This window comes from Callithrix jacchus, chromosome 3 (genome assembly GCF_049354715.1).
Source record: "Callithrix jacchus isolate 240 chromosome 3, calJac240_pri, whole genome shotgun sequence".
Classification (NCBI taxonomy): domain Eukaryota; kingdom Metazoa; phylum Chordata; class Mammalia; order Primates; family Cebidae; genus Callithrix; species Callithrix jacchus.
Window position 1 is genome coordinate 5660917 of NC_133504.1, and position 23292 is coordinate 5684208.

The window sequence follows — 23292 nt, forward strand, 5'->3', positions numbered from 1 at the left end:
TTATTCTCATTTTACAGAAGAGGAAACAGGCGCAGAGAACTTAAACAACTTGCTCAGGGTCACACGTGGGGAAAGCAGGATTCCAGCTTGTCGGCCGCATTCCAACCCTGTGCTTTGAACAGTTCTCGAGACTGCCCATTTGTGGGAAGGACAGATCAGCCAAAAGAAAATGTTACATTTCTCATGTTATCATTCGCTCTGTATTTTTTGCTCAGGGACTCTATGGAAACCGTTATTTATAAGTGAACACCAAATTTCCTTATTCTCAAGACCAGAAATAGCACGACAATAAAAAGAGGGAGAAAGAAAAAAACAATCCAGGATGTCAACAGTGATTGTTTTCTGTAGTTTTTCTTTTCTTTTTTGCTTGTTCATATTTTCTTTTTGCATGTGTGTGATGCAGTCACCCTCTGTTGCCTAGGTCAGAGTACAGTGGTGCAATCTCGGCTCACTGTAGCCTCCACCTGCTGGGTTCAAGCAATTCTCCTGCCTCAGCCTCCTGAGTAGCTGAGATTATAGGAAACCGCCACCACACCCAGCTACATTTTATATTTTTAGTGCAGACAGGGTTTCACCATGTTGGCCGGTTGGTTTCAAACTCCTGACCTCAGGTGATGATCTTCCCGTCTCAGCCTCCCAAAGTGCTGGGATAACAGGCGTGAGCCACTATGCCCATCCCATGTTTCCTAAATCTACTTAACGTTACAAAAATTTCAAAATAAGGAGATGTATCTAGAATGGGGCCAAAGGAAATTTAGGTAGCACCAATCATGTTTAGACATCTAATTAGGATGCTACAAGACTAAGCAATAGAAAAACATTTTTAACCCTCTGAATATAAATATTTTATCAATTTCCTTCTAATGTTAAAATTTGCATCAATTTTAAATTGGGACATTATTTAGAAACGGTCCCATTAGAACACTGATTGTCACCAACTTGATCTTCAATGCCAGTGCGCCTGTCTGTTTACTGGCGGTGGTGCTTTTACCCCTGGATTAAGGATGATTAGCTCTGCTTTGGAACCAAATACAGTTCACATGGAGTTCAGAAAGAATCAAGAGTCTTGTGGCCCTGTACATGTTGAACAATTTCCCTTTGTTGACTATTAGGACTCTGATCTGAAGAAGAAAATGGTCACTCTGACAGCGTGTACTTGTGGGGAAAAAACAGTCTTATTTTCCGCACATTTTTAAGAGAGTATATAGTGTGACGGATATCAAGTATCAGCACTCACTGCTATAATAAATTCCATTTTCCAGATTAGTCCTAACATAAAAGAACTCACCCGAAGTACTTAAACCAAGAAAAATAAGGACAAACGAGTCAAGAGGTCATCCTCAGAACGTTCAGTGTTGAATACACAGCGTACAGCCTCGCCTTGGCTGCCTCTGTACCTCCATTGCTCCATCACTCTTCACCGCTGTGAGCTAGGCTTTTTCTATGAGGCAGGCACAGAAGTCACCGCCCTCCTGGACCTCGTATGCCCAAGGTCTATTTATACCTTGTATCTGAAGCGAACTTGCCCAGTTCACAAACATGAGTGTGTACAAACAAAGTGAGAGCATGTAAATTTCAGAAAAGCTTTTTCTTAAACATTTAGTGTATTCATAAACGTATTGCCCATGTTCTGTTCTTGTGCAGGTGGTAAATTTACACTTACTATTGCCTGGTAATAAAACGTGGCATGTGGCAAATGTGCTCATTCTAATTTGAACAGATGTAGGTTTTAAGTATTGAAAATTAGCGTACTTTCCCAAATTAGTACTTAGAGAAACTTTTTAAATTGTGTATGAAAAATGGCATTTTAATAAGCCTTATTACACTGCTATGTTCTTAAAAGCACATTCATGTGTTTTATTATTTTTCCCCCATACTCATGTGTTTCTGCTCAGTGTTCACATTTTTCAGAGAACAGGCGGTATGGAACATTCCTAGCTAAGTCCCAAAATCAGCCTCTTTTTCATTGACACAATGTGGAACAGAAATGCAGTTTCCACGGTACAGAGTCAATGCTGAGTGACAAAACTGGGTCGTTTCAGAAAATGTGATCAGGGAATCTTGACTTGTCCCCTAAATTAATAAAGCCAGTTGATTTGTAATAAACATATTTTAGAGTATTTGTGAAATGAGAGAGGCTTTCTATCAGACCAATGGACTAGTTTATGAATAATGAAGCTAACCTCCTTAGAATTAAAATAGTAGTTTCTTTTACATGAATAGACCCTCTGTTTATACGGACTGCACAAATAAATTGAGTAAAACATGTGCTGATAGGGTTCTTGGCTCTTTCAGTGTAAAAACGGTTCCAGTGTTAGAGCCCCCAGCTCCTCGGGTACCTTGTAATGATCTCTGACGTTATGTAATGATCTCAGTCCTTATTCACTGGAGGAAGCTATCAGTACACATTCAGCAGATAAGTGGCAAAGAAACGTGTCGTGTTGTAGAGCCAGGGTGGTTATCATGTGAGTGAGAACTGGGAATGTTTTCGCCATAATGTGTCTTTTTACTGTGGAGGGTAATCAGTACGGGTTAATGGACTGATTGAATAATAATATCATTATTTTTGTGTTTTCCATCTTACCCCAATGCTAGTTGCTCTAACCACTGAAGCCGTGAGTGGAGATAAATGTGATTAAGAAATAAGACTCCAACTCTCTTGCCTTCTCAAAATCTGTGAAATTAGAGACATGTTTCAACAGCCTAGAAATTGGCAAGGACCATTCATAAACCTTTTAACTACAGCAGACATATTATTTCTCAGTGGAGCAGATAATGGCAAAGATAGCCCAGGAGGAAGTGCTCCCTTTTATTTGGAAACAGCACGAGAGTTTGTAAGTATTTGTACAGGTAGGGAGAAACTTAGGGTCAAACTCACTTCCAAAGGCACTAGAACAGTGAGAAAATGGCCGAGAAGCAAGAACAGCAGCAAATTACCTAACAGTATCTCCCCTTGCACATTCTCAAACACTTCTAACACTTAAAGAGGTTTAGATGAAATATTGCATTAAAAATCAAGATAATTAAAATGTTATAATGTCTCTCTTGAATGATTCTTCTGTAAAAATATTGGTATACTCTGAGGACACCAATGTCTCCTTTTAAAAATAAAAATAGAGGAGAATATAGAATGAAATTATGACTTTATTTGATGAAATTATATTTAATAATTTTATATTTAAAAATTATAAGGAATTATATTTAATTGATTGTATATAAATGTATTCTATAATATTTGATAAGCAATTAACATATAATTATACTTATAAATATGATTTATAAATATATATACTTATAAATATGATTTATTTGATAAATTATAGTTTTATAAATAATAAAATTATTATGACTTTATTTTGAACAATTATTGCATAGAAATCCTGAGTACCTTTGTAGCTAATTTGAATCTGGATGAGGTGAGTGGGGTTGAATGAGTATCAGGAGTCCCCTACAAGACCGCGTAAGAGTAGAAGGAAGGCAATCTCATTTCTTACAGAAAATGGAAATATTAATCTCGAAGCAATACAAAAATAAGCTTTAACAATGGATCTTACACTGACTTTTGAGTGTTATAAAAAGAGCAATGTTATGTTGAAGCCACCACAAGAAAGAGTATAAACATCCCTAACAAAATGACCTGGCCTGGTCCTGATCTGTAGCTCCAGTGCCCCAAAGAATCATTGTAGCCCAGAACCCAGGTGCGTTCTGCCGCCAGGAATCGTGTGTTCCCCAGCTCATGGTCTTAAGTCTGTAGGTCGTGGCGTTTGTTGCTGCTCGAAATTTCCAGCACCCTTGTGGTTAAGATAGAAGGCGGTGCAGAAGTCCAGTCTGGAGTCTCGAAGGTGTGTTCGAATGTGTGCAACTGTTTTTAAAATAGGCCAAGCGGGTAGATCTTAATCTGTAACATGAAAACAGGGCTCAAGTTACAGAATGGTGGAGGCTCCACAATTATAACCCAGGGTTGGCCACAGCGACGGGCACTGTTTGTGAAGACCTTTCCGATTCCTCCTTCTCTTACCCAACGTGATATATGCAAATCTAAAGGAGACCTGAACTTGGTTTTTATCTGTCGTTGCCTGTAAAATTCACTACAGGGTAAAATTATAAAATTGATCAAATAAGTGTACCCTAATATAATGCTACAAAAAGAATTCAGCCTCCAGTTTCTCTTCTTCCGAAGCTTTACGAGCAAGCCTTGTATTACTAATTTCTGAGAATTATCTCATTTCTTCAGTCATTTTTCTAATGATCTTAAATGCTGTTATTCTTCTTCGATAGTGGATTGATTCTGAGATCACGCTGCTTTACTTGAGTGTCTGGATATGTCTCAACTGAAACGTGCCGAGTTCTAAACTCTGAAGCACCAACTTTTATGTGCTTCTCTTTCTAGGATATAGCCTATTAATTTCTTTGCCCCGCTGAATCCATTCTTTCTAAAATTATTGCGCATCTCATTTTCTCTGTTGGTATCGCTTTTCTTTCTCTATGAAAAACTCTCTTTGTTGCTCCATTGACTCTTATCACCTGATACTTAAATGAGTCTTCTATTGCAAATGGCATTGACAGCTAATTTAGTTCATCAGGGGTTTGAACAGCAAGTCTCCGGCAAGGCTGTGCCCAGACAGAACAAAATGGTGGTCAGTGCTGGAGCAGCTGTGGTGATGGACAGGCCAGCAGGAGCCGTGGAGACCCCTCTCCCATGCTGCCCTGCCCATGCCACTGGGTATCATTTGCCCATTCACTCCAACAATGTTTCTTAGACCCTGCTCCTAGTCAGGGCTCTCCCTGTGCAATCATCTTCTGCTCCCCAGTTTTCGGCATGTGAAGGGGATGATTACATAGGATTTGTAATGTTCTTTCCAGCTGTGATTCAAGTAAGTGCTATACTATTGAAAAGTAGGAACTATAATATTGGTCCTGAACGTCTCCAGACTGGGCCCTATTGAAGAAATGCTGTAGAGAAACGTGGGGTAGGAACAATATGGGAAGCCTGCCTGCCCACAGTCTGCACTGCTGGATTTAGCCATAAAACCCAAGTACCTGAAGTGGAGGCACTTAGGACAGGGTGGAGTCAGAATGGGAGGAGGCAGGCTCACAGATAAACGAGAAGACCTGAATTTTATATAAAAACACCTGTGAATTAAACAAGAAATCAGACAGAGCTCACAGAAATCATAGGTCTGAAGTCATCATCATCTCTCTACAGGGTAAAAAAAAATAGAGAGGCTATATAGAAATAGCCCCATTTAAGGGTGTGATTTATGAGCCCCTCGGGTAGTTCAGTGGTTTCTCTGTCCCTTACCACTTATCTTTCCCTTCTGAATATGTGTGTGCAGAAGACGTTGTCTTTTAGGCACTTTTTACTTAATCTGTTCCCCAGTGCCTCAGTCCAGTTCATCAGCGCCAGTCTCTCTTAACTCTTTTCACTTAAAGAAGTCAAGCCTTCTAGTCAATATTGCTGCTGTTTCAGCTTGCCATTCAGGGTATCCCTATCTTGCTTTATTTGGTGTATATTCACTCAGTACATTCCAGCAGCCAGACACTGTGTTGGAACGGGTTGTATTCATGTTTTAGGGTTTTGTTTTTCTTTCTTTCTTTCCTTTTTTTGTTTTTTGAGATGGAGTTTTGCCCTTGTTGCCCAGGCTGGAGTGCAGTGGTGTGATCTCGGCTCACCACAACCTCCGCCTCCTAGGTTCAAACAATTCTCCTGCCTCAGCCTCCTGAGTAGCTGAGATTGCAGGCATGTGCCACCATGCCCAGCTAATTTTTTGTATTTTTGGTAGAGATGTGGTTTCTCCATGTTGGTCAGGCTGGTCTCGAACTCCTGACCTCAGATGATCCAACCACCTCGGCCTCCCAAAGTGCTGGGATTACGGATGTGAGCCACCGTGCCTGGCCTGTATTTATGTTTTTAAAGGACTCCAGTATTCAAGGAGCCTACAGTATAGTAGGAAAAAGAGGCAAACAGTAAGAACATACTGAACCCCTCCTCAGCAGCCACTTGACGGAGTCACCAATATTCATGTAAAGTCTTATTTAATGCTCTCAGAAACCTCCCAGACAGGTAGGTAGGGTTGTCTGCTTTATTTTGTTTTAGACAGAGTCATGCTTCATCATCCAGACTGGAGTATAGTGGCATGATCTCAGTTCCCTGCAACCTCCGCCTCCCAGGTTCAAGCGATTCTCCTGCCTCAGCGTCCCGAGTAGCTGGGATTACAAGCGTGCGCCACCACACCCAGATAATTTTTGTATTTCTAGTAGAGACAAGGTTTCACCATGTTAGCTAGGCTGGTCTCGAACTCCTGACCTCCATGGTCGGCTCGCCTCAGCCTCCCAAAATGCTGGCATAACAGGCATGAGCCATCATGCCCAGCCTGTCTGCTATTTATAGATAAGGAAATCCAGGCTCAGGGAGATTAAGTAGCTCTCTCAAAGTGACATGGCCATGGGAGAAGCCACGCCTGGAAGTCAGCTGTGCCTGATTCCAAAGCCTTCTTTCCTTGGAATGTAATCACCGCTGTGCTAGAAGGATACGTCTTCGGTTACCATTCATTATAACCACAGTCAATCAATGTTCAGTTAGTGTGTATTTGTAACAAGGTGGATAGGATTATAACTCTGCTCCACCCACCTGCTAAAGGAATGATAGATTCTCACAGGGCCTTAGAAAGTTCATTCTTCTCTATTTCTTCCAGGTCATTTCTCTTAATGCCACTGTCTTTCCTCTTCAGCCTTCTCTACTTATGAAGTGATGGTAATGCTGTTGCTCAGAAGAGGTTGTTACATCAACCACAGGGCGAAGTGATTCGCTCACATGCGGGACTCTTCTCAATCCAGTTGTCTGACAATCCCATGTATTCCTGTTTAAAATTAAAATAGAAAAAAAAACCCAAAACATAAAACTTTGAATGTGAGCTATCTGAAATAAGTTATAAGGAAATTCAATATCTGGGTGTGCCCAGTCCATTCCATTTTCCCCATCAGCAAAGTAAAAGTATCCATGTTTTTGACGATCAATTTGCAAATAATTTTGTTCTATGTAATGTAAAGCGAAATTGTATTAATGATTACTGTGCACCAGGTGTGGTTTTCCAGCATTATTTTCTCCAACCCTCTTCCTAACAATTTAAGGTAAAGAACAATCTGAGGAAAATGAGGCTCAGTGATCTTGCCCAAACCAGGAAGCGAATACGGGGCAGAACCAGAAATTTATCTCAGAACTCTTTATCCTCCAGCCCATGCTCTTAAGATGATGCTGAAAACAGCAGTAACCAACACGCAGGGGGCGCCTACTGTGCACCGGCGCTGCCGAAGAGCAACCAACACGCAGGGGGTGCCTACTGTGCGCTGGCGCTGCCGAAGAGCAACCAACACGCAGGGGGTGCCTACTGTGCGCTGGCGCTGCCGAAGAGCAACCAACACGCAGGGGGTGCCTACTGTGCGCTGGCGCTGCCGAAGAGCAACCAACACGCAGGGGGTGCCTACTGTGCGCTGGCGCTGCCGAAGAGCAACCAACACGCAGGGGGTGCCTACTGTGCGCTGGTGCTGCCGAAGAGCTTTGCATGTATTAACTCACTTAAGCCTCGTGACAAGGATGGTTAAGAGGCTTGAATGAGTTAATAATATAACAACAGCTACAGTGCTTATTGGGTGGTAAGAGAACTGAAGCCCAGGAAGACCGTAGCAGCCGCAGAAGTTGGCAATAATGAGTCAGGTTTGAAGGTGGCGGGTAACTACAGACCACGCTCTCAATCATTACACTCTAACGCAGTTCTTGGCAAATGTGGATAGGAAGACAAAATATTTATACGAGATTGTCTGTAATAAAACGGAATTGTTATGATGTATATTCATTTCTTCCATTCATGATACTAAATCAGAAACCATGACACGGGAATGCTTAGAACAATTTTCATGTTGCATGTGTATTTTTAACGTTGTTTAATTCTGAAAAATCACTGGCCTAATCAAACATATCTTTGCCTCCATTATGACTGACGGCATTTGCCATTTTAAGAAATCATAAGATTCTTAAAGGTTTTTTTTTTTTAACTCAAAGTCAATACATTATGGTCTTGAATAATTTTTTCAAAATTGCTTTTTCTGTCACAAGGACAAATTTCATCATTCAGGTTAGATTTTAAAAAGTCCCTTTAACTCTGTTGGAGTGGCCGTGTTCAAAGTTCTCTGAACAATGACCTGGCAGTGTCCGCTGAGAACAGAATAAACAGTGGGTTCCTGTTTTGTATTTCCTGTAGATTATTGCTGTGTCCTTATTTCTCTTAATGTCACTGATCAGTAAATGGGAGTTTTACAAGAAAGAGCCAACTACTTTACTAAATTTAGAGTCAAAAATATTCAAATGACACAGCTCCCAGGGCGTCTGACATATCAGCTCATTTCTCATGGCCACGCTTGCTCCGTTAGGAAGTGTTAACGGGCCTGAGACTTCATTGCCACAACTGTTGTAAGCATTGGTTGTTGATATCCAGAAGTTCTTTCAAAACCTCTGGAAGAATTCTGTTTTACTAATATCTTAATGGCAGGAGCAATAGTCTACTGCTGTCGTTCAGGCAGTCCGCTGTCATGAAGATTGTGTTTAGATGATTGTTTGGGTTCTGTTTCTAGCTCATATGGAACAGATTACCTCAGTTCAGCCACTTAACCAGGTTGGGTTTGCCTCAAATACCAAGAAATCCCACGGACAGGCAGTCCAGGGTAGGTTCTTCATCCGCGTGCGCTCCCCCAGGATGACATCATCTGCATTTCAGCCTACGAAACGAGGAACAGAACGAGGTTGGAAAGACAAGGACGAGAACCCCTCTTCCCAGGAGCTTTAGTGAAGTTTTCCACAGGATGCCTCGCCTCTGGCTTATTGCTCAGAGCAAACTGCAAGGAATCCGGGAAGGTCGGCTGTTCACTGGGCGAATCGTCAGGACTCTGTAGTGAGGAAGACTGCAGCATGGATCCTGGGAGGCAGGAGGCAGCATCTACCACACCTCTTACAGCCTGTACTTATTTCACGGAGTAATGAATATGGAAATGGTGACTTCAATGTTAAATAAAACGTATCAGACAGAACCTCAAACTGAAAATGATCCCGGAAGGAATTCTTGCCAAGGAATTCTTTGCTAGAAGCTAAAAATGTGAGCATTGACTCCGATTCCGAGGGCAGCTTCCCACCTCTCTGCCTGAGTGTGAAATGTCCGTCCCTGCAGGCCGAATGTGCCCTCTCCTGCCTCCACTGGAGACCTGTCTACTTCCGCTTAGCCCCAGGGGTCTGAACAAAGACTTCGCATTTTTTATTTTTAAACTAAGACATGGTTACTGGCTTCTTAACTTGTCTCTCCCATAGCTTTTTGTTTAGTAGATTGACTTTGCTGGGTAAAGCATTCCCTTCCGGACTTCTCTATATCATAATATACATAAAATCAAGAATATTTGGAGGCACAGAGGTAAACAAATGAGGTTGCTAATAGCCAGAGGTGGCCCGTCCAGGCACTTTAGCTGCCCAAGGCCTCACTTGGTAGTTGTTGCTACTCGCAGAAGTAGAGAGGGTCTGATTAGAAAACAGACAACATAGGAAACATTTCTATGTCCAGTCTCTGAGGGTTTCTGTTTCCAGCTTCATTTATTCAGAAGTGTGTCTTATGCACTTGATGCCAGGAATCCATAGTTCCTTCTAATGATTGAATGCTGGTCAGCAGAACAATGCTTCACTGTTCCTTACTCATCCTTCACCTTTGTGAGTTTCTAGGACACTTTTCTAGCATTGGGTGTATCATGTACCATCCCTGCAAAATTAACTTTCGTGCTCATAGTAATTATGGAATTGTGCCGTGGATTGTTGGACTAATTCGTTCAGTTTTTTAATGTCTCAGAAAAGATATTTTTCATCCCGTATCTTAGTGATTTCAGAGTGTTTTACACATTTATGAAGAGCCATTTTAAAACATTGTTGGGCCATAGCAAGCTTTCCTCTGCCCAAGTGGTAGAAGGAAAGATTACATAGCCCTTTTCAAATCAATGCAGCAAAGACCAAGCCCTCTCCTAGCCCAGCCTTTGACTCCTGCTCTGTGGTCTATGACACACAAAAGTCTCCTTTTCACTCCTGTTGACATTACTTGGTTATTTGCTGGGAAATCAGGTTGCAGATCTCCAGTCATCTCAATTAGTGACTATTAATTCATTGTCTGTCTATAACTCAACATGACATGCCCACGAGAAAGAGCTCTGTACCTTTGGAATGACGATGGCTTGACCAGGTGGCATGGCTGGTCACTTTACACCTGCCTGTCTGCTCAAAAAACTATATTACAAATAATCACAGGTGGCTTCAGGTGGCATAACTGCCAAGCAATATATAAACAAATACAGAATTCTCTCAGTAGCCCTAATCAGAAGGAATGTTTATCAGGGACCTCACTCCACCCTCGTAGAGTATCACATGCCTGTGAAAAAGGTCTAGGAATATGATCTATGAATGCAAGTAACTAGTGTTATTCAAATCTATTTTAGAATAAATGCAAAATAAGATAACAGAACATATTATATCCCGAAAGAAAAAGCACATGGCATCTGCATCTTAAGACGGCTTTCAAAGCAGATCTGGAGCTACCAAGCAGTATTTCATAGAATCGTCCTGCTTGGAAACAGCTGCTTAATTAGAATACATTTTTTTTCTTTTTTTGCTTTTTCCATGATCAGATACTTTTTATTTCACAAGTTCTGATAAATATAGAACCAAAAAATGTACTCCTGTGTTGCCTAATGCCTTAGGCAGAATTTATTTAATCATTTACTTATTCAACAACTACGCATTGGCCCCGACTTGGGGCCAGACACAAATGCGGTACCTGTGTGAGGAATGTAAGTATGTGAGGGGCAAGCAGGAGCTGATAGGCCAGTGGAGGAGGGGGGCTTCGATCCGTTACTCCAACAGATTCAAGCAACTGAGCTTGAATTTAGAAGGAATGAGGAAGGTGATTCTTTAAGAGTTAAAAAAAGCACACGGGGAGGGGGGGCTGCGCTGGTGGAACAGTGAAGTTCTTCCTGAGGAAGAGACACTTGAATGCTGAAGGCTGCGTTCCCATTAGAGGGAGCCACGCAAGCCAGAGCCACACGAGCCAGAGCACTGCACGTGGCGCAGTCCAGGAAGGGAAGGGAGGCTGGCGAGGCTGGTGAGGCTGGAGGCAGTGCGCTGGGAGGAAGGCGGCGGAGATCCGCGGGGAAATGCCGCAGGACACCAGATCATGCAGGGCCTTCAGCAGGCCACGGGAAGAAGGCTTAACGATTTTCATATCATATTTAGCAACTGTTGCCTATGCTCCATTTCAAATGGAATAGAAATAACAAGAAAAGCTAAGTCATGGTTATGTAAACAGCAGGGGTGCTTTTTAAATACTCTAAGCATTCAGGCAGCCAGTTTAAAACAAAGTTTCAGGCCAGGCACGGTGGCTTACACCTGCAATTCCAGCACTTTGGGAGGCCGGGGTGGGAGGATCACCTGAGACCAGGAGTTTGAAACCAGCCTGGCCAACATGAAGAAACCCCATCTTTACTAAAAATACAAAAATCAGCCAGGCATGGTGGCACGCACCTGTAATCCCAGCTACTTGGGAGGCTGAGGCAGGAGAATCGCTTGAACCGGGGAGGCAGAGGTTGCAGTGAGCTGAGATCGCGCCACTGCACTCCATCCTGGGCAACAGAGCAAGATTCCATCTCAAAAATAAATAAATATAGTAAATAAATAAACCAAAGTTTCAACTAGCAAATCGAGCTATAACAAAGGTTTTAAGATGTTGTTTCCGTATAATCTCTTTCAATGATATAAGTCCTTTATTTAACCTTTTGTTAAGATTTTCACCTCACGTGATAAACCCCAGTACCAGAGGTAAAAAGGCACATGATGACAAATCACCTCCTCAAACACATTTACTTCACATCAGTCACTGGGCAGTGGAAGTGACTGGACACATGATTTGACTCATTTCACACAGTGTCGCCAATAGGCGTAAATCACGGCAGACTGCCGAATGTAATCCAGATAAGCCCCAACAGAAGCAGAGTTTTCCGAGTTAGTGAGGCGGGTCCAGTTCCGTTTCTCTGCCTACCTTTCAAGTGCAGGGAGCTTGCGTGACTGGTCTAACGTTGCTCCACCTATGGGCTTTCGTTTCTCAGCCCAAGCATGCAAGCATTGTCCAGCACGTGGCATGCCGGGGTGAGGTTCCTGCAGAGGACCTGACGGATGCTCACCACGTGCAGAAGCTACCAGGTATCCTCCTTTTCCTTGCCTAGGCTTCACTTATGTTGAGTGTGGTTGAAGCAGACAAGCATAAAAGGTGTGACTCCACTTCGTCTTCCCTTCGCTCTGCTTACGGCGTGCTTCTCTTCGGTGCCACCCTTCTTTTAGTCAGCACTAGCTGCTTTCTATAGGAGAATCTCACTGCCATTTCAAAACGTCTTTGAAACTCATGCCAGTGCTGCAGATGGTCTTGCTGCCTCTCCCTAAGCACTAAAATGTTTGACCGAGAGAATGACACATTGTTCTCCTGGCATATTAGACAATGCCACTAAAGGGACAGGGGCCAGGAAAGGCTGAAACATCTATAGCACAACTCACTTTTCAAAGGCCTGCAGGGGTAAAGAATGTTCTCCAGAAACAATGCTCAGGGGAAAACAACATTCACTTCCTTCCTACCAGGATCCCTCAAATAATAGGAAGCGGTGAGGAATCAATTGAGAATTCTGTGCTCTCTTGGGGAAAAAATGTAAAACAACATTCAAAGAAACCCTCTAAAGATGTGTTCAAAAAATCATGCCCATGAAAGTCCTTGGAAATCACCACAGTATCTTTAAAAAATTACTAAATGTAGCCACATATGGAAATCTGCACTGTTTTTCAAATATATTTTGATTATTGAACCAACATTCGTGTACAATGTACAAAGCAGCAGACTTTCCCATGGCCCTTTCAGATAAGAATCTTTACCCTCACGACAACCCAATAAGAAAGGTCTCATTACAGAGGACAAAACTGAGGTGTGGGGAGGCTGAGTAAATGACCTATGGCCACAGCCACGCGTAAGTGGCAGCATCAGGATTTGAACCCAGGAACCCTGCCTCCAGACTCTCTACTCTCAAGTATTATGCACTTTCAAAAGTTTTCTGAAAGGATCAGCCACGAAAGTGAGAAGTAAAGCTACAGATGGTCTCTGCATACGGAACGGGAAGTGTTCAGTGTGACCGCAGGGAGCCCAGATTCTCTCCTACAGTGAGGGTTTATTTTTACCAAGCTCTCTGAAACACAATGCTTGGGTGCCGCCTGAAAAAGTGAGAAGTCATTTGGCAAACTATTGAGGTTATTCAGATACAGTCTCAAGGCTGACGTGCTCACTTATTTAAGGCCGGAACAGAGGTGTGGTGAATAACAGAAGGCCTCTCTACTCCAAAATATGGGTCTTTCTCACCAGTTCTAACAATTGCAGAGTTATTTGGGTTAACAAGATCCTCTCTTGGGATGTAAATATCCTCGAATATGGTTTGAGTTGTGTCAACTATGCCTTAATGATGTACATTGTTTTAATTGGACCAACACATCCCAGAACCCTCTTGGATGTTTTTATGATGTTAGGGAGGGAGAGAAAAAAAATACACAATGAATCTGATTTTCAACATTTTCATCCGTTTGTTTCCCTCCTCATCTCTATCCAAAAGGTGATTCCTGTTCCAGCCTCTGAAAGCAAACCTGTGGCTATGTAGTGTCTACAAAACAGTGTCCAGGGCTCCCGGCCCCACTTGGACTTACACCGGGGCTCCTGTAGCAAGGTCCTTATCTTGTTCCTCAGAGCCTGAGTCTCTGCGCAGATAACTTGCCCTAGGGTGCTAGCTTTTCCAAGACTGAGGAGTGCCCTGCTTTACCCAGCCTTCTGTGGAACGCCACACCTGGAGCAGCTGGGACTCTGTCACACCTGCAGAGGCATGGAGGCCCTCTGCCTGGCTTCCCCTCCGACCCCACTGGCTGCAGCACCCACTCATTGCCCTGGCTGTTTGAGTTTGACTCTCTTCCCCCTCAGCACAGGACCTGTCTTTCCAGCACCTGGCAGTCCCCAGGTATCTGCCCCCTCACTAGCAAGAGTGTCTGGTCTCTAGATCCTGGCCTTTCCACATCTGGTCTGATGGGACTCTCAGCGCTGGCTTTACCCTGGAATCAGCTGTTCACGTATGCAGATGCTTGAGTCACATCCAGAGTCATTAAATCTGACTCTCTAGGGGTGGGGCCAGGGTCCTGGTGTTTTTAAAAGTTTACCTTATATTCATTCACCCTAACGTCTCTCATCCACGACTTTACATCAATTTCTTTCAAGTTTCAACACGTTTGCACACAGCCCGGGGACGCTGTGAAAATGCACGTGCTGGCTCCGTAGGTCTGGGTGGGGCCTCAGGTTCTGCATGTCTACCAAGATCCTAAGGGAGGACGTGAAGGTTGGTCCATGGACGACTTTTCTAAGTGGCAAGGCCCAAGACCAGCGGTTCTCAAAGTGTGGTCAAAGAATCACCTGGGAACGATGCAAAATTTCAGGCCCGGCCAGGCATCCTGAATCACACACTCTGGGGTGGACCCAGCAATCCGTTTTTTCAAAGCTCCCAGGTCAGCGGTGCCCACTACCTTTCAAGAACCACTGGCCTACGTGGCACGGCCCAGTAGAAATATAACACAAGTCACATATGTAAGTTTAAATTTGCTAGCGGTCAGATTTGAAAAAAGGAAAAAAGAAACAGGTGAAATTAACTTTAACAAAATATCCTATGTAACAGAGTATGTCCGAAATATTGTCTTTCTAACACATAAAAATTAATGTGAAGATTTGCATTCTTTTTTCAACATGCATTCAATATAAAAATGATGATCATTTACATATTTTAGGAAGAGAAAAAATTTAATCTGTTTTTATTTGTACAAATTTGTGGGGCACGGGGATACTTTTGTTACATGGATATACTGCGCGGTAGTAAGTCGGATTGAATGAATGTATCCGCCACCTGAAAAATGAGCATCATACCCATTGAGTAATTTCTCATCATTCACCTTTTTCGTGTGTGTATGAAGACCTGAAAATCTAGCATGGATTTTACACTCACATGACATGTCAGTTCTGAATAGCCACATTTTAGGAGCTCAGTAGCCGCCTGTAGCGGCCGTATTGGATAGCAAGGCTTCACACTTAGAGCAGTGACGACGGTGTCGACTTCCGTGAGTTGCTTGCTGGGTGTCAGACGTTACTCAGTGAAGCATTTTATGTGCATTATTCGTATGAGCCCTGTGACAACTCATTACCATCCCCATTTCAAACGAAGGTGGGTTATACCAAGGTCCTTTTTAGTGTTCATCAAGATATAAGAAATCGACTCCCATATAAACCTGTTCAAATTACTGTATATTTTAAAAATTCATTTATTTAGATATACATTTTTTAGAGACAAGGTCTCACTCTTGACCAGGCTGGTGGAGTGGGGTGATCATAGCTCAGCTGCATCCTTGAACTCACGGGCACACAAGATCCTCCCACCTCAGCTTCCTGAGTGGCTGAGACTACAGGTGCATACCACCACATACAGCTTTTTTTTTTCTTTTTTTGAGTGAGGAGGGTCTTGGTATGCTGCCCACGCTGGCTTCTAACTCCTGTGCTCAAATGATCCTCACACCTCAGCCTCCCAAAGTGCTGGGATTACAGGTGTGAGCCACCACACAGGGCCCAAATTATTTTAAATATACTTGTTTGTGAAATAAAAAGAGAGAAACAACAAAGAAAAAGGTGTGGTGGTTTTTTTTTGTTTTTTTTTTTTAGATGGAGCCTTGTTCTGTCACCCAGGCTGGGGTGCAGTTGTGCGATCTTGGCTCACTATAACCACCTCCTCCCATGTTCAAGCAATTCTCCTCCCTCAGCCTCTCTAGTAGCTGGGATTACAAGCCCACACCACCACACCTGGCTAATGTTTTATATTTTTAGTAGAGATGAGGTTTCATCATGTTGGCCAGGCTGGTCTCAAACTTAACATTAGTACAATTGTTAAGACATCAGTGGCATACAACGTAAAAGTCATGGTAGTTGGAGGAGTAGAAGAGTCAGAATTTTCTATCCTCTAACCTTTTAAAATATGCCTAAAATCTGACTTGCACACCTCCGTGACATCACATCTGTTGAAAGGTGGTTACTAACAGGCTGCTTGGACAGTTGGGACCCCTGTGGAGCAAGGGGAACCTTGGCAAGTCAGAAGGAAGGACAGGATTCGTCCTAAATGAAAGCAGCTGCAGAGCCATAACCTGCTTGGGGCAATGCAGCTTCTGATATAATATGACGCTAACAGGTGCCAGTGAGGCAGCGAGCCTCCCTTACATGGATGCAGAATGTAGGCTGTTTGGGATTTAGAAGTAGTGGTGACTCAAAGAGTTCCTCTTCGTCTCCTAAACACCCATAGCTTCTCGAGGAAGACCAATATTTAAATACAGTTTTCTTTCTGGTATAAACTAAGGAGGAAAAAGGAAAAAACAAGTTTTTAAAAATGTGTCTATTTGAGGCTAAGTTTTCAATTATTACCAGTAGAATTATCATTCCACATTGAGGCCAACAGAAACAAATATCCCATGTTGGATTGGCAGGTATTTAACACATAGTAAAATGTGACCATTTAAAATAAATGAACAGAAAAATGCGTTATTCTAGAGTGATTTTTTTAAAGCCTGGTGTATGTTTGTTAAACAAAGTTGATCTTATTACAAAATTCAGATTAGAGATTTCAAACTTAATGTATAATTTTTTATTTGAAATATAGTTTGTGTTTTTTTTTTTTTTTTTTTTTTTGAGACAGAGTCTTGCCCTGTCACCCAGGCTGGAGTGCAAAGGTGTGATCTCAGCTCACTGCAACCTCCACCTCCCAGATTCAAAGGATTCTCCTGCCTCAGCCTCCGGAGTAGCTGGGACTACAGGCACCTGCCACCACGCCCAGTTCATTTTTATATTTTCAGTATAGATGGGGTTTCACCATGCTGGCCAGGCTGGTCTCAAACTCCTGACCTCGTGATCCATCTGCCTCGGCCTCCCAAAGTGCTGAGATTACAAGCATGAGCCACTGCACATGGTGAAATATAGTTTTAATATAAGGTCTGTTGAGTGAAAGGATTTTACTATTTTGAAATAGTAGTCAGGTAACCCTTTTTTTTACATGGCATAATCCTCAGTATTTTCCATGATTAGCTGCAGTGTCTTTCTTTAACTGCAAAGAAAGAATTGAATTGTATGAGCATCTAGCAAGCAACCCTCCCATTAATTATGAAATATATCAGGGCGGTTTTTTACATTGGCTTCAGGTTGAAGAGTCTTCATCTCCCGATGGCAAGCGTCTCAGTAGAACTTTCTGACTACCAAAGCATTCTTTTTGTAATGGGGAGTAGAGTTGAAAAGAAACAGGGATTTTACCCACATGCAGTGGAAGCTTTCCTAAAAATACGTGACTGCTTCTTTGCAGAGAGTAACTAATTTTCCTTCCTGGTGGTGGTGTGACGGCATAATGACTCGATGGAAGCCTGGAGTTGGTCTGATGACACGCAGTATCTTCCTTCATCCACAGCAGAAAGAGAGCTCAGTCTTCAGCCACCATGATGTGAATAGTCTTATCATGTGAAAACGTCTGGAAAACATTTTTTTAAATTCTGTTTTTATTTATTCTGCTGCATCTGTGTGCTGTGTACCCTTGAAGGCAAGGACACTTCATTCTGCCAACCGCTGTACTCTCAGAGTGCTTGGCTTATAGTAAGCTCTGAAGTGTTTGACAAATCATATTTGCTGAATGAATGAATGAATGAATGAATGAATGCAACTTCTTAGTTTTTAATTCCAGAAACAAAATGAAAGTTCCAAGTTTGTCAGTCATTGCCAGTGACCCAGCCAGAATGATTTCTTCCTTGGCCTGTGGAGGCAGAAGCAGAGGTCATAGTCTGTCTCATGTCACTGAATGGCCCCCAGTCTCTGCCAATAGATAAGAGATGTCAACACTTATCCTGGTAGCTTTCAAAAATAGCATAGTTGATGAATCTGGAAATTTAGGTGCATGCTAGAAAGAAATTACTTGTCTTCAGTCTTAAGAACAGACCAGCGAGCTCTCGAGTATTTCTTCACACCCCATTCTAAGCAAGCTAGGAAATCTCAGCAGCAAAGTCTTCCTTCTCAATACAGCATAACTGGGACATCTCGTTTTCAATGAGTCAGGTAATTCATTCTGAAAACTTGAGGAGGATGGCAGGGCACTGTGTTCCTTTAAGATTCCAGTCCAGTTTGGGTTTGTTTTGTTTTCAGTGGGGCTGGCAGTTTTCCTCAAGACTTAAATGAATATTTGCACAATGAACCAAGTTGTGGTGGGTTTCCTGCTTGGTGTTTTCTGCCCCCTGGAGTGGGGGGTGGCGATCCGGGCAAGGGAATTTTCATCCCTCTGCAGACAACCCCGGCTGCTGTGAATGCTGAAAATAGCTCAAATGCTCTCCGAACGGTAGCACCACCCAGCAGCTGGGATTCTTTCCCTCGCTTATTTGCCACTCTCTTGCCTTTTTTTCCTTCAGACACTTGGATTGGACTTAATCTGAAACCTCTGGAGTTCAAGACCTTTTAAAAAGGGCTAAATAAACAATCTCTACATGTAAAAGGCCACTGACTCCTACTTCCTCTGTCCAGAGCAACTGCTGAACTCAGCTGCCTGTAGGTAAGACTCTTTTATTCCGGAATTATTTGATTGTTTTCTGATATGTTCATGACTAATGTCTTTAAAATAACTTATTCGTAGTGAAAATAATAAAGGGGAGTTGTGAACAATTCCCAGATAAACACTGTGTTCCAGAATAGAGCGGGAACATCGGGGCACTTTTGTGGCTGTAACTTTAAACTTTGCTTCAAGTTCTCATGCCAGTGACCTGCGGTACGGACCTCACTGTGACTGGACCCCGGATCAGAGGTCTAATTAAGCCTGATTGCCAAGGCAATGAGAGGGTCTTGCAGACATCATACTTTTGTTGTTTAGACTGCTTTATTTTTAACTTTCCAGGGGCATTAAAAAAAAAAAAAGAAAAAGATGCAACCATCCACCTGAGTAAACAGAACATAGATAAGTAATTGTTCTCTAAGGGCAGCAGGCGGCTGTCCTGTATAATGCTCTCCTCTCGTTCCTGCTCTGCTCACTGCTGGCGGAGAATTAGTGGTTGTTTGGGGGCATTTGGGGCTTTGTTTCGGTTGCTGTCGTGTATGCTCCTAGCACATTCTAGGGGGCTGTTTTGAGGATTCCTCACTACGCTGAATATCTTTTGCCAGGTACAGTTGCTGGCAGATTTCTCCCATGTGACAGTGTGGTATTTTGGGTCCATTCGGTGGCTCCCGTCTCGCCCTCTGTATGCCTGTGCTTGACATTTTGCAAAGTACTTTGATTTGTGGACTTTAACTTCAAACACGGCATTGACTTTGATTGTGGCTATTTACTACGTTCAGGAAAAATCTCCTTTTCTTTTCATTTGGTTTAATGCTTTGATAGCATTTCCTTTGAGTAATTGATTGGAGCTTCGGTTTTCCTCACTGATACATCTTAGATTTTACTTCTAGAGGGACCCCCAATTGAAAGAAAAGTGTTCTCTGGAAAGGCTCTCCCGACATTGACTTCATGACGGTTCATGACCCCTGCCTGGCAGATGTCTGAGAGAAAGCCACAGATGACAGTGCACAGAGCCTGGCACTGGCTGCCCTGCTGCCTCGGAATCTCTGTGTGCTTTGGGGCCCAACTGGCACTTTTTTTAAAACATGGATGCTGAAATCTTTGGAGTTCAGAGATTCTTTTTTTCTCCAGAAAAGTTTATTGGTATCACAGACCACATGTCAAAGGAAAGCATGAATTTTAACCACATAATGATATTCCAAGTAACAAAAAAAAAAAAAAAAAAAGAGGAAGAAAAACAACCAGAAAGAAAAAGAAAATTAAAAGCAAAAGAAAACTGGGGGAAAAAACCCTCAGTAGCCAGAAGTCTGTTTTATGAGTGAAACTTCTGCTGTGTCAGGGATAAGGGATTTCTTTAAAATGTGTTTCATAAAGTGAGCAGCACGTAGCACTTACTAGCCATTCAGTCAACTTGGAAATATTCTCTTCATTGTAGAGAAAGCACAAGTGTGTATCACATCTGTTCCCTTTTGCTTGCCCACCCCAAGCACAAGGTATTTCCAAAGTCCTCAGCCAAATACAGAGTTTGACGTTCCCTGGCAAACCGTCCCTGCGTGCTCTGTTGAAGGTTAGGAATAGAATGAGCTTAATCCTGTCAGGAGACTGTTTAAGTCCCAGTCAAGGACGATGGCTCCTCAGTGCTGACGCAGTCTGCCCCCTGTCCTCCGCACCTTGCTAAGAAGGACAGACATAAGTGGCCACAAGGACACTCTCCAAAGGGGCGGAGCTGTGGGGAAAGATATGGCAGAGATCCCCCTGGATCAGGGGAAGATGCAATGGAATCTCCACAATTTGGAGATGTTCAGTATAATTTTGTTATTTCCCAAACCTGGGCATTTCATTGCCACTTTTCCCCTTCAAATCTACGATATAAGCAGCATGTTAATCATCGCATTTATGTGTAGAGTTAACATTTTAAATCCTCTCGTTATTTTGAGTCTGGGCTTTGTGGGAGAGAGGGTTTAGCTGGAATTCTCGCCCCTACTGAGTACTGGGAAGGCTTGCTCTGGCAGTGCTGAGTGCAAACATATTGCTAGAGGCAAGTCCAGCAGCAAAATTACACGGCACCAGGATGACGCCTATTTGGAGAATGGTGGGTGATCATTCCATTCCCAGGCAGGCCATTTTTCCCGTTTTTTGTTTTCTCTGTTTCTCTTCACCCCTTAATTTTACTTGGAGACTCTGGATTGTTTGAATGTGAAACTTCAGGTGAAATGTAGCCAAAGCCACTGGTTTCACACAGGTTCCACATGAAAGAAGCATTCTACCCAGCCTTGCACGAAACTTGGCGGTGTTGCCAAAGGCTTCATGAATGTCCGTCAGCCTGGATTTGAAACATAACCCAAGGCCAGGTGACTTCTGGTGACTTTGAGGCTCTACTGTATTAGCATAGAATCTGCCGAACAAAGACAGTCCTATTTCCGCATCTTCTGCTGTAGTTTCAAGGGTGGACACTTCTTTCCCCAATAAACTCCCATTTATCTCATGATCACTGAAAGCCAGGTTCAATCCTAATATGAATGGCTCTAGCTGTGGTATTGGAGCACTGGCAGATAGAGGTCTGCGTTTTAAATTCCAGCAGCCTGCTCCCCAGTGGTGTGAACATGTTGCTATAATTCAGCTGAAGGAAGGAAGTCCCGGGAGAGCCGTGGAATGTCTTTCTTTGCGTAAATATACCTCTGTGCTCGTGAGGAACAAACAGTAACATTTTGTCCAGGTCTATCTGCTTGACAGTGTGCCTTTTGTTCCCTCTCCAAAGGTGGTGTCAAATATATTGGTGGAAAAATAATAAACTTCCAGATATTTTTTTCTGCCTGCTCAACTGATATACTCCAAGGGAACGTTGTGAGCATTGAGAAGTCCAGTCCTGTGGCCGGGAACGTAGGGAGACTGAGAATAAAGGCGCCCTCCGCGGAGGCAGTGTCCCTCAGAAAAGCATGGCGACCTACAGTTTATGTGGCGTTAACAGTCAGAGGGGACCTGGTTGGGAAGGTGTGCGTGTATGTTTTCTGGGTGGGGGCAGTAGTGAGCAGAGAGGAAGAGGAGGATTTGTAAGCTTTGTTCAGCCAATCTGTCACATCGAAAACAAAAATAATCAAGCCCAGGAGCTGAAAGCATTCCTTTCTTTTGTAGATCATATAAATTTATGTTGGCTGAATACCGAAATTTTTTGGATTATTTTTTCTCGTTAGAGACACCAAGTGTTAGGATTCCAGGCATAGTAAATAATCTCCAACGAAAACATGACCCACTAGGAGACCTGAATTGTTGCAGATGAACTCCCATGAGTCAGTGTCCGGAAGGTCCTCATGGTTCTCTGGCAGTTATGAAATGCTAAGCCAGCCAGGGCACTAAGGTTTGACTTGTCCTTTTCTCAGTTGGAAGATTTTTAAACTCATATGAAGAATTTTCACAAAAATGAATTTGTGTCCTCACCAAAGATTTACACTATCTTTGGTGAGATGTATAGATGTAGATTCCTTCTTTGAATCTATATGTAGATTCAAATTAAATTGCCATCAAATTTCATTTTAAAATTTTATAATCACTTATTTATTCAATAAAATTGACTTTCATTAAAGATATCGTTTGCATGTTAGCAGATGACATGCAGCGGGCAGCCTAGCAGGGAAAGCATTTGGAAAGCCATCGCACTAACATAATTCGGAAGTGCCATATGTAGAAGCGGCTTTTTAGCACTGGCTTCACCTGTCATAGTGTAGCATCTATTCAGCATATATGATTTTGATTTCTACAGACTGGTACAATGAGCAGAGAAAAGGAAGATGTTCAAATGGAGGTTCTAGAGAAAATCATTCTGAACCATCCTACAAGGAAGTTCTCACTAAACATATCAAGGTATAAGAAGTTCAGTAGTTTTAAGACATTCATCATCCATAGCAAAACAGCAAAAGGGAAAGAATAGGCCAGGTGCGGTGGTTCACACCTGTAACCCCAGCACTTTGGAAGGCCAAGGCGGGGGTGGATCACTTGAGGTCAGGGGCTCAAGACCACCTGACCACCATGGCGAAACCCCATCTGTACTTAAAAACAAATTCAAAATTAGCCAGGCATGGTGCTGCACACTTGTAATCCCAGCTACTTGGGAGGCTGAAGCGTGAGAATCATTTGAACCCAGGAGGCGGATGTTGCAGTGAACTGAGATCCCACCATTGCACTCCAGCCTGGACAACAAGAGCGAAACTCCATCTCAAAAAAACAGGGATAAAAATGCCAAGTTGAGAATCAACACCAAGCTAGAGGATGTGCAAATGTTTCTCTAAATCATTAAAAACCTTATTTCAAGGAGACGTCATTTGTTATTTAAGAATGCAAAACTCAGTGCTTTAAAAATCTTTTTGTGCTTAATTGACTGTCAGAAAAAAATGGAGTCCATGTAATATTTATTTATTTCTCAAGGACATATTACAGCCTAAATTTACATATTCAATATACTCGTTTTCTTTTCTAAAAAAAATCCGTGTCTGTCTGATCGGGACATGATGACACAGAACAGCAGCAGCCGTAGGCTCCCCTAGAGAG

The 23292-nt window shown here is 42.7% G+C and overlaps 1 protein-coding gene across 37 annotated transcripts in view; it reads left to right on the forward strand.

The window, feature by feature from the left end:
• Positions 1-23292, forward strand: part of SORBS2 (sorbin and SH3 domain containing 2) — a 392630-nt gene that overhangs the window by 170297 nt on the left and 199041 nt on the right. For all 37 annotated transcript variants that reach the window (XM_078366120.1, XM_078366115.1, XM_078366113.1 and 34 more), the window contains exon 2: positions 18614-18753. The gene's annotated coding sequence lies outside the window, so the exon portion shown is untranslated. The remainder of the gene's footprint in view (positions 1-18613; positions 18754-23292) is intronic.